This window comes from Phasianus colchicus, chromosome 3 (assembly GCF_987193195.1).
Source record: "Phasianus colchicus chromosome 3, bPhaCol1.hap1.1, whole genome shotgun sequence".
Taxonomy (NCBI): Eukaryota; Metazoa; Chordata; class Aves; order Galliformes; family Phasianidae; genus Phasianus; species Phasianus colchicus.
In genome coordinates, this window is record NC_143438.1 from 7,482,096 (window position 1) to 7,493,019 (window position 10,924).

General features: G+C 45.8%; 1 long non-coding RNA gene across 2 annotated transcripts; it reads right to left on the minus strand.

Moving 5' to 3' along the window:
- Positions 1–402: 402 nt before the first annotated feature.
- On the minus strand, positions 403–7,976 carry LOC149918390 (uncharacterized). 2 transcript variants are annotated; one of them, XR_016464935.1, is made up of 3 exons: positions 7,922–7,976; positions 7,641–7,683; positions 403–7,472 (listed from the first exon to the last, which is right to left on the minus strand). It is a non-coding gene; the product is annotated as an uncharacterized LOC149918390 (long non-coding RNA). The 2 variants fall into 2 exon arrangements; XR_016464936.1 differs by having other exon boundaries at positions 403–2,424; positions 2,547–7,472; positions 7,641–7,973.
- Between the last annotated feature and the right edge of the window lie 2,948 nt (positions 7,977–10,924).

Here is a 10,924-nt window from a genome sequence, read left to right on the forward strand (position 1 = left end):
TGAGGTTATGAAGTGGTATTTGGATGCATTTGTTGCAGCGGAGGGCCAGCTTAGCTCCTATGAAGCCTTTCCTGCTCTCCAGAGCATTCTGCAGCCCTTACATGGCTGGGGGCTGTCCAGGAGTTTCCAGTGCATGCAGGACAGTCCAGACTCTTCTCACCTTGAGAAGACTGAGCTCCAGCAGGACTCAGAGGACGCCAGCTACCCAGCTCTTTATCATGTGCTCCTTTCCTCTTCTGTTGGGCTACAAATGTTTCAAAACATGTCAGTAACTTATATTCCATTGGAAAGAAAAAAAAAAAAAAAGGAAAAAGAAAAATATTATCATTTTTAAATAAGAAAGAGCACAGCCACTTTTTCACAAAACATCCTATTTCCTTATTTAGTGAAACAGATATCTCAAGTAACAAACTACACTTCCACTGTTTAAGTCATCACTGTTTTCAACAACAAAATTCTGACACTATTTCTATTCCTATTGAACAAATCTAGGAAATTCACTGACAAATGCATTTGCTATCAGAAAGCCTGGGCTATCTAGTAATATGTACCATTCTGGATAAGCAAACTACTGGAAATAAGAAAATTCAGCTTTATAACTGTCCTCTGACCTCAGTTACCCTATAACACACATTGTAGATGCACGGGAAGGGAGAGGCTTAGGTACATTGTACAGTAGCATCCAGAGCCTTCCTTTTGCTAACAGCAGCTGTGCTGTTGGTGTGCTGTACCAAATGGAAGCCATACACACCTACTCAGCTACATAGCCTACAGCAGCACATCACCTCAACCCAGCGATAACCCTGTTAAGTCAGTTGTATCTCATGCCTACCCGCCATTAAATCCCCATTGCTAAACTTTTGTCCTCCAGTCTTTGACATGAGACTTGCTGCATCTCAGTGTTAAAGTGAAATTCCCAAGTTCTCCCTTGGATTAAGGTAGGATTTCTCTTTTTGCTCGCACTTCTCCTCTCTCCCATCCCCAAATTATTCCACACTGGACTCCAAACTCTGCCAAACTCAATCTAATCCTCCCACCATTCTATATTGCTCCAGCTAATACAGCAACTACAGCTGGAATGGAGGTGGGTAATTCCCAGTGAGTGTTATCAGCTCCAGGGGAGAAGAGTGAATGTTTTGGCATGTAGCTTGATTCTGTATTTCCTAAATTTGAATTTTCGACTTGGAAAGGTCTCTGCTACAACTGGGTCATCCCATCCCTGCATTAATAGGGTGTGTTTTTCTCTTAGCATTCAAAGTTTCTTTGTGATAAGGTATCTACAATTATATTCAAAGATTTTTTAGCATTTTGCGTTGCAATATCATTTCCAGAATCAAACAGATTTGTAAATCAAATTACAAATCCCCAAAACTGACAAGAGCTTAAGCTCACACAGAAAGCTCTAGATGTGATACAAGCAATGAAGATGTCTAATACTAAAACTCAAACATACCTCTATGGCATCACATTGTGAGAAGTCCCATTAGCAGAAATGGAAGAGAAGTCTGCCAAAGTGTTGGGACAGCAGGACAGGGCCAAGAGCTTGCTGTGGTTTTTAGGCAAATGTTCAGTTTCTAGGAGGAATACCCAGGTGACTTACAGAAAGAGCGATGGCAGTGCAGCAGATGGGCTTTCAACAACTACCACCAACCACAGCCATGCAGGATGAACGCTGCCATCATGGGCAGGCTCAGTGATGCAGTCCAGTGAAAGGAATCAATGACCTCCCCCATATAAACAAACAGAATAAACCTGCTGGACCTAGCTGACTGCCATTTTGATCCAACATCTATTCAATACACGCATACTTTATGCCAAATCAGAGCATTAGGAGTTTATTCTGATGGTTTCACACAATTTCAGGGCTCTCCCTTGTTTCCTCAGGCCTTACATAAGTGCAAGCTGCCTGCTGAGACTAAAGAGAGGATGAACCAGGGCCTGCAACTTTTCACTCCCGTCTTTGTTCAGCCATAAGCCACCACCCAGACAGACCAGGACTCGTGGTGGCTAGAAATGGGTGGAAGTGCCATGTCCCTCCACTGTCCTTGAGGCAGGAGCTTCCCCTTGTACAAAGAACGGCCCTACTGGAGGACTTGCATTAGGCCACAGCCACCATCAGCAGGTATCTGTGCAAGGTGAGAGGCCCCTTCTCCCCAGCCTCTGTGACAGTTCTTTTCATTGCTTTTCTGCAAAGTTCCCAAGCTCTCCAGCCACGCAGCAAAGCTTTCCTGTGCCCTGCTGTGTGCTCTCTCTCAGTGCCTCGAGGAAAAGCTAACTTGACGTGGCAGCCTGGGCCATTTGATCTCCATGACAGACAGCTTCTCTAGCGCTGTTAGATGCAGGGCGTACTCACCCATATGCAACCTGTTGCTTGTAGGTGACTGCTTTTGGGTCAGCTCAAGAGCAATCCAAGGTTCAAGTCACCTATAATATATATTACAGCTTAGACTTGTAGTTTTCTTTTTATTATCACTTAAGAACATGAAACATGACAGCCTTCACTATACCAGAGACCAAATGATGTGGATGGAGTAGTTTATGCTGACCTTGAGGAGAGGTTACTTATTCAGTAGTGTGGGAAATGTCAGACCGGCCAAGCAGCCATTTCTTCAGGATGATCCAGTTGTTTCAATCCTGAAAGCCACTGGGTGATATCATTCTTTTTCATCTCTCTCACTCCCACTCTCCAACCCAACATCGCCGAGTTAACAAAAATATCCTTTATCTATTAAATAAAACAACCAATAGATTTGACTCACCCTTTGAATAAACAGGCTCAAGCAAAGGCTATTTCTTAGGAAAACTCTCCCACATCCCCTACGTCCCACCCTATCCTATTGCAATACAAGCTGGATTTTAATTCCTCAAATAAAGTGTTTGGCTTCTGCATTCCACACAAAAGTTTTTAAGTATAGACCTCTTTTTATCTATTCCTACAGCTGCTTCTTGCAATTACATTAGCTATGTATTTATTTGCCTGCTTTGGAATTAAAAATAAAATCAAACCAAGCAACTCACTATTACGTCTCTTAAAGTATATATGCACTGTTCTATAAAGCTCTGCAAAGCTTCATTTCCTTCTTCTCTTTATAAGGCTCATTTTAAAGGGCACCAAAATTCCCAAGGAAGTGGTTTCTTCTACTCTTGCTACACCAGAAAATGCATTTCAAACATAAACAAGCTAGCAGCAACCATATCTTTGTTTGGCAAATGGAGTAGTCTCATCACTTCATCCTGTTCATAGCAACACACAAAGGAGTACTCTGTAGCCAGGGGTAATAGCTGATCCCATAATCTGGCACTAACACTTAGAAAGATTAATTACCCTATTAAGATCTTAGACACTACTAAGAAAATCTTTGTATAAACCTTTTAACTCACAACAAATGCAGCATATTTGGTGCCATCAGTTTGTTGCACAATAAAGGTTCTCACCCTCCCACACTTGTTCAGTTTTGTCTCTGTCTCCCATGCTATATAAACACACACACGTGCTCACACACACAGCTTTTTTTTTTTTTTTTTTTTTTTGGCCTTTTTTTTTTTTTCTTCCTGTTTTCCCAATACAAAGGAATAAAGTACAAGTGTGTTTGGAGCAGATAAAGTAAAAACTCCTTCTGTCCCCAAATTGGCTGCCTCAGAGATTAAGCAGCAAGAGCAGACACTCGCTGATTCAAAGGCTGCTGCTGTGTCAGAAACCAGAGGCACCTAAGCAGATTCGGGTTGTAATCCCCACACAAATTATATATCCAAAAATATGAGGAGGGTTAAATTATTAAAGTGTGGTTATCAAAGACACCTTCTGAAATACATCGTTACTGATTAGCACCATCAGATGCCAATGCAAAACAGCTCGTCACCTTGGCATGGCCCCCCGCATCCACGCTATCTTGCTCTCTCACCCTGTCCTTCTCCGCCACGTTGTCACCAGCAAGAAAAGCCACAACAGTGTGGACAGACATAGATAAAGCGTGTGTGAGTCATTCAGCAATGTTTCAGATCCCAATTATTGCCCCGGCTCCCAGCGAGGCTGCATGCGACTGAATTCTCGCATGTGACAGAAAGGGATGGGGGGGGGGGGACAGAGGGAGGGGGGTGAGCAGGAGGACGAGGACATAGCATTCTACCTGTGCCTTGCTCCCTTTATTCATGTCTGTGGCCAAGCACAAGGCTTTTGGTAAAGACTCAGGCTCCAGAACAAAGACACAGCTCAACATTTCCATCCTTCTCTGGGGGAGCATTTCTGTAAAGAGCACTGTGACACTACTGTTGCTTTTGTGTGGCAAAGTGAAGAGCAGGAGCACCTCTGACCCCAGGTCCTAAACACAACAGGCATCAGCAGTAACTTTTGGTTGCCAACGAACAGCCCATGCTACAAAGATTACATCTGTTTTGATGTATCCCCCCTGCATGCTCATTGCCTGAGCTTACTGTTTGGATTTCAAACCGTATCTGCAGAAGCTGACTTTGGGACCGTACCAGGAATTCAAAAAAAGTAACATTCACATCCTAAAACATTATTTTCTCATGGCTCATCACAGCTCTTCTTGATAACCACTGGGCCTAAATTCTCCTCATTTCCATTCTTTCACTGAGGATGATTCCATCTGTCAGCAGCGGGTGCGGGCAGGTGAGTGACTGTCCTTACTGGCACTCAGGGAACATCTGACACAGCAACAGCCCTCCACCACATTTCCAGCACTTTCCCTACAAACGCCCTCAAAAAAATATCACTGAGCCTCTCTGAACAATTCCATTGCTCACACAGGCAGTCAATTACATTATTTGCACAAGCCGACTTGGAGGATGACCCACTTCTTCCTCCCTGACATCTGGTAGGCTTTGTGCTACTCAGTGGCTAGGACAGAGAACAGCAGCCCTAATATCTTCTGCTGCTGCATCCAGGTCCCTTTCAGTGCCTTCTGGCCCACATGGCTCCTGCCGCAGTGATTATGGAGACAGCAGTTGTGCTGTAATTAGGATCCTCCTGGGCCAGCCAATCTGAACAAGCAGCAGAGGCCAGCTGCTCTGCTGCCAGCAAGAGCTTTTTGGTGCACCATCCTCACAGGCACTCATTCTCTCCTTTGAGCCCATCCTCTCTGCCCAGCCATCAGTGATAAGGCTGGGGCCGGCTTCCCATGAAGAAGATTGCCTTCTCCTCACACATGCCGCAGCAGGAGCAGGCTGTCCCTGAGGAAGGCTGAGCCCAAAGCATTGCCCAGCACCTCCATGTCCCATCCCAGGAGTCCCAGTCTGCCAAGCTTCCCTCTGGGCTTCCACAGCCGGGAGAAGCCAGGTTTTGCACACAGGGGACGTGCACACTTCTTTTAGTGTCAAAAGAGGAAAGGAACCTTCAGTGCTGCTCTGCTCTGTCCTTTTCCCTTCCTTATGAAAACCCAGACAGTTGCAAGGGCAGTTTCCTACAAGCCTCATGTTAGGGAACTGTCACTGTGGTTTAATCTTTTTAGGTTGTCCAGAGTTCTGTACCATTCTTGCTTTCTTTCATTAAAGAAGAATAAAATACATAGATTTTTGTTTCTCCTCCTACCAACAATATATAACAGCTAATACTTAAAATAGCAAAACAAATAAAAATGCACATTCCTTTTCACTTTGGATTCACTGCTGTCTCTTTGTATTGATTCCGTTCAGACTTTAGCAACAAACAAGCCATGATCGTGTTCATTTTTTATCAGTATTCATCCTCTTTTGTGTTTAAGAAAAAAGTCTACTTGTTGTCCCTCAAAAACATCTCAGGAGCAAAGGACTCCCAAGAGACAGCAACGCTCCCTTCCTGCAGTGTTCTACACCATGGCCAACATACAGAACAGAGACCCATCCTTGGTTTTCTGACGGAACCAGCAGCTCATTCCATCATGCCTGCTTTCTCCCCTCCACACTGGGTAGAGGAGAGGCATCCCCTCAGCAGACTAAGCACGAGCTGCTGTGGTTACTCAGTGCTGTTCTAGGGAGGAAAGCTGAGTGTATCCAGGTGTGTTATACCAAGTCCAGGGTAGATGGTGAACGAACAGCTACCAGGTTTGATGAAATAGGTTCTGAAAGCGTGAAGGTTGTTCTCTGGTACTGCCAATGGGAGCGGGTTTCATTGACAACTGCATTCCTATTCCTAGGTTGGAAATGTCATTGAGTTTTTCTTAATCAAATTTCAAAATTTCTGTGCAGAAACTGAAAGGAAAAGAAGTTCTCCATAAGTTAAAGTTTCCGTTACCGTCTGCTTTCATTCAAATATATTTTTCCTTTTTGTTAAACGTGCTGCTTCTTTCCTAAGTGTTAAGAAAGGGTAAGGCAGGGGAGGGGAGAGGAGGGCAGGGAAAGGAAACCAAACATAAAGACTTATTTAGGGTGGTTTGATTACTAAGCCACGCTGAACCGGCCACGGCAGAGAAGCTAAAGAAGGGCCGACGGGCGCGTTGAAGGCGGGTGTGCCTGCATCGCCCCTCAGACATCCCCCTCCGCGCACCGATTCGGTTACCGCGGGGATGGGACGGGGCTCCTAAGCCTGTTACTACCGCACTGCACTTCCCGCAGACGTGACCCAAGAGGAGCTGCCAGAAGCCGCTGGTGGCCCGCAGATCCCCGCCGCCCACCCTGGGTGCCCCATCCCGCAGGGCAGCGCAGCTTTCAGCTCTTGCACGGACGCGCACAAACTGCGATAAACAACCCACCTTACCCATTTTTTGAAGCAATTCCTCGTTAAAAACTATACTGGAAGAATATTTACTGTCACGCCTACGGCGGAGGGTCGGACAGACGGACGGGGGAGGTTCTAATTCCGTGTAGTTTCCCTCCCTCTAGCGGTGCAAACGGAGATTGCGGGTCCCTTGTGCTTGGAGGGGACGAGAGGAGGCTGCGGGGGAATCCCCCTGCTGGCAGGTCCGTAGCTCGGGCAGGACGTGTGCTGGGACCAGCACGTCCCGGACTGGGGGCTCGGGAGCCGCTCCATCCCCTTTCCACCCGAGAAAGAATCCCCTCTGTCAAAAGTTTGGGGCAGGATTTTCAGCTTTGGCCCAAGGGGTGCATAAGCGCATCTCCTCAGGTAGAGGAGAACAAAACAGGATGGTGTGGTGCAAACTGCTCTTTTTCCTTGTGTTTTGTCCAGGCTGAATGACTGCAGGGCTCGTAGAAAACCATGTGTCTTTGCAACGCTGCTTGGCAAGGCTTTTCAAATATTTACAAAATGAATTTGGTATCCCCTGCTAATAATAGCCCAATATGTCCCCAGATAGCGTGCTGGAGACTGAGGCTCTCTTGTTCTGGCTGTTATTTTGCAGCTTGCTTCACAATGCTGAAAGACTTCTCAGTTCTGGGAGACAGGGAAACAGATTGCAGAGGTTCCAGAGGCTGTTATTTTAGGAAACGTTGCTTCAGAGGTGGAACTGCACACTTTCTCCAACTGAAGACGTGTGGAGTCTCTGATCCTTAGTCACTTTTGTTCAGCTTGCCTGCTGAAACTAAGAACAAAAACCCTTAGAAGTGAACAAGCTAACTGGAAAGCTGTTTTGTGCTTTCTGCTCTGTAGAGGAAAATATTTCAGTTTAGACCATATCACATTTCTGATGCTGGATGCCAAAACTGAAAACCACAATTTCAAGATAACATGGACTAAAATAGAGCCTCACCTGTTGCCAGAGGTTGATCCTAAACAACCTGAAGCAACTCAAACTGGAGGAAAACACATTTATTACTTATGGACTGGGCTGACAGGGGAGCCAGACAGATTTTGGCTGTCTCCCAGCAAGGATCTGTAGGGAAGACCCTATTTCCCATGCCATGTCTTTGGTCCCTGTCACACACACCAAACCCCAAGGAGTGTGAAGTCCCCACTAATAGGAAAAGAAAGTCAACAACATAAATCCCCTGTGAAAGCTCTGTGGAAACAAGGAACAAGGAAAAGGGTTACTCTGTATTGCCCTTCCCATCTCAGCTGGGATGAGGTTCTGGGGCAGGCATTGGCCCTATGCAGCTAACAATGATGGTCAGCCCTCCCTTCTCACTACCTCACAAAGGCAGCAACGCACAGAACAAACAAAATCCAAACTGCTGCTCTGGGCAGGTGCTCATTTTCACTCCTTGCACCCATCCCTCAAAGTTAGAGACAGATAAGGCCTTCAGCTTCTGGCCCTTCTTGGTGTAACAGAGAAGATACAGCCTGTAAACGAGATCCAGGTCTCAGGCTGTGTGTTCCCCCTCTTAAAGCATCACTCAAGTCCCACTCAATCACAGTTTGACTCCACCATGCAATTAACTGCTGTCCTAAGTGGAAACACTCTTCTGAACCGGGCTCAGAAACATGGTTTTCCTGAAGTATCTTGTAAGAGCAACAAACCAAAGGGAGCAGCTGCCCTCAGGCATGGCACCAAAGGTGACACCAGTGAAAACAGCCCCTCTGATGGAGTGTGGGGGTGAACTGGTTGGCTGCACCCAGAGCTGGTGGGAGAAAGGTTCTCCAGTGCATGGGGGCAGGAGGGAGGAATCAGCAATAGTCACCACCTGCATTTTGGTGCCAGAAGTGTGAGCAGCCACACTGTGGTGATGAGGCTGATCTGTGGGGCACATCTGATGCTCCAGGACATCTGCAGTGGGGCCATCCCCAAAGGATTCTCATCTCCTCTTTCCAGAAGTGCCACAGCAGGCATGCCAAGGACACAAACATACTTCACACTGAAGTCTTCCACAATAAGGCACTGCAGCCCAAGCAAGAAAAATCTGATGCATGAGGACACACATGTGCCTCCTGTCATGTCTCTTGTCCCAGGCTACAAGCCATTACCATTTTAGCAGGCCCTGAAAACAAAAAGTTGCTTTATTTCACAGGGTACCCCATGTTGCACAGGCTTCAGGATCTGCCCAGAAACCCTTTGCTGTATATTTGTTCTCCCCTGCCCTGGGCTAAGGCCAGGCTCCTGTTGGGACTGAGGTGTGTCGATTGGAAATCCCCTACAGGGAGGCCCTCAGTAGCAGTAGGTTTGTTCAGAGCACAGAGAGCAGCATGCAGTGAAGTGGGGATTCTTCAAACAAGCCTAAAAACTCCCTTTAGCAGCCAAAAGATATGTTAACATTGGCATGAAGATGTGAGGATGAGTCTGCCAGCTAAGGGGAAAAGAGCGTGACTGCAGCAGGATTTCTAGGAATAACTTCAGTGCTCCTCTCCCTCAAGACTCCATTTAAAGGACTACAAGCACAGAGGATGAAGCTAAGCATGTATAGGTGTGTTAAGGACGTATTCAGGCTTGCATCAGCATTGGCTGAACAGGGAGGCCAAAGGCTCATAGGCAGTACTTGGAGGAAGCCCTGACCATCGTCACTGTAGTGCTCTTGTCAACTGAACTGGATCTCATTAAACTTAATTCCCAAGCAATGATCTGCCATAAGCCCTGTGCCACTACACCCTATTACGACAATGCTTTGGGCTAGTGGCCACCCATCCTGATGGGCAGGATGGAGCTAAACTTTTTTCATCCAGACTGTCAGCCTTAACCTCAGCCTTGAGCTCAAACTCCAAAAGCCACTGGGAGCCCAAAGGACACCCAGTATATTTGAATTAGCCATGACAAATCAATAGCCCATGGACAGGTGACATATCCAAATGCACATATGCACCCACCTCTGAACTATGCAAAATGAATCTCAAAGGATGTCCTGAGGGTATCAACACGAAGAAAATCTGCCTGGAAACCCTGTGGGCCATGGTTGGTTAGGTGCCAGACCCAAAATGGGTCTCATCCCTCTACTCTGAACCAGTGGCAGCCTGCAGCAGCATGGGTCTGCTCGTTTTCTCTTAAGAAAGAGGGAGAAAACATTGGAAGAGTGCATGAAAAGCTATGTGCTCCATTTCAGTTCTTCTGGAGGCAACAAGAATACATATTACTGCGAGAGTAAATGCGTGGGGAAGATGAGCTGCAAAGTATATAAAACTGTGTGTTGGGCTTTCTGTGTATTTACTTCACAACACCCAACCCAGTGTTATCACAGCAGCATCTCACAAACCAAGGAGTTGCTTATGGTTACTAGATTCAGTAATGTTCTACGCAGATTTGTCCTTCAGAAAACTTCACAGCCTTGTCATGAATCTCTATGATTTACAGTACCTGCTGCTAGCTGGAGCTCACAGATGGAGCGCCAGTACTCCAGACTGACAATACGCAGCCAGTAACGCTGAGCGGGGATGTGTCACCTCTATAAAGGTTGAAAATAGGACAAAAATATCAGAGAACAGAATAAACTTCAGGGAGAGGCTATTTTAGTCTTCTAATCTGAATATTCAAGGCTTAATTTGGTATTTTGCACCGGGCCAATTAGACACCCACAAAATGACACAAGACTGCTTTGCCATCAGTAAAGCGTTTGGGGTTTGTAATTCTTCTGTCAGCGCACTTAGTCACTTGTTATTTCACCATCAGTGTATGTATATCTTACTAGGGAGCAAGGAGAGAGGGGACATCTTAAAGACAAGATGGTTGAAATACTATCAAGAGACCCTCTTTCCACCTACATACTCAAAAATGCTTACCTAGATCACTTACCCCTTTCAAACTTCAGAATTTCAAGTTATATACCAATATTAAACAATTACCTTTGTATTCTAGGTAAATTGGAAGGGATAAGAGGAGAGAGGAACCTTCACATGCTTTTCTGGCTTTGAGAAATAAGGATTTTTATTTTTATTTGAGTGAACATCAAATCGTTTAGGAAAATAAAACAGTTTATTTTGGGATAAGCTACATTTAGCACTTCAGTGCAGGGTGCTCAGAAAGGAACAGGCAACTGGGTATCAGTGGAAGCCTCTGCCATCACTGTGCTGTGAGCCAGTGCTTCTCTGGAAGGGACTGCATTCCTGTCTGTCATGAGCAAGTCACTTAAAAAGCGATAAGAAACATTTCTAAAGCAATGATGAAGAATGTCA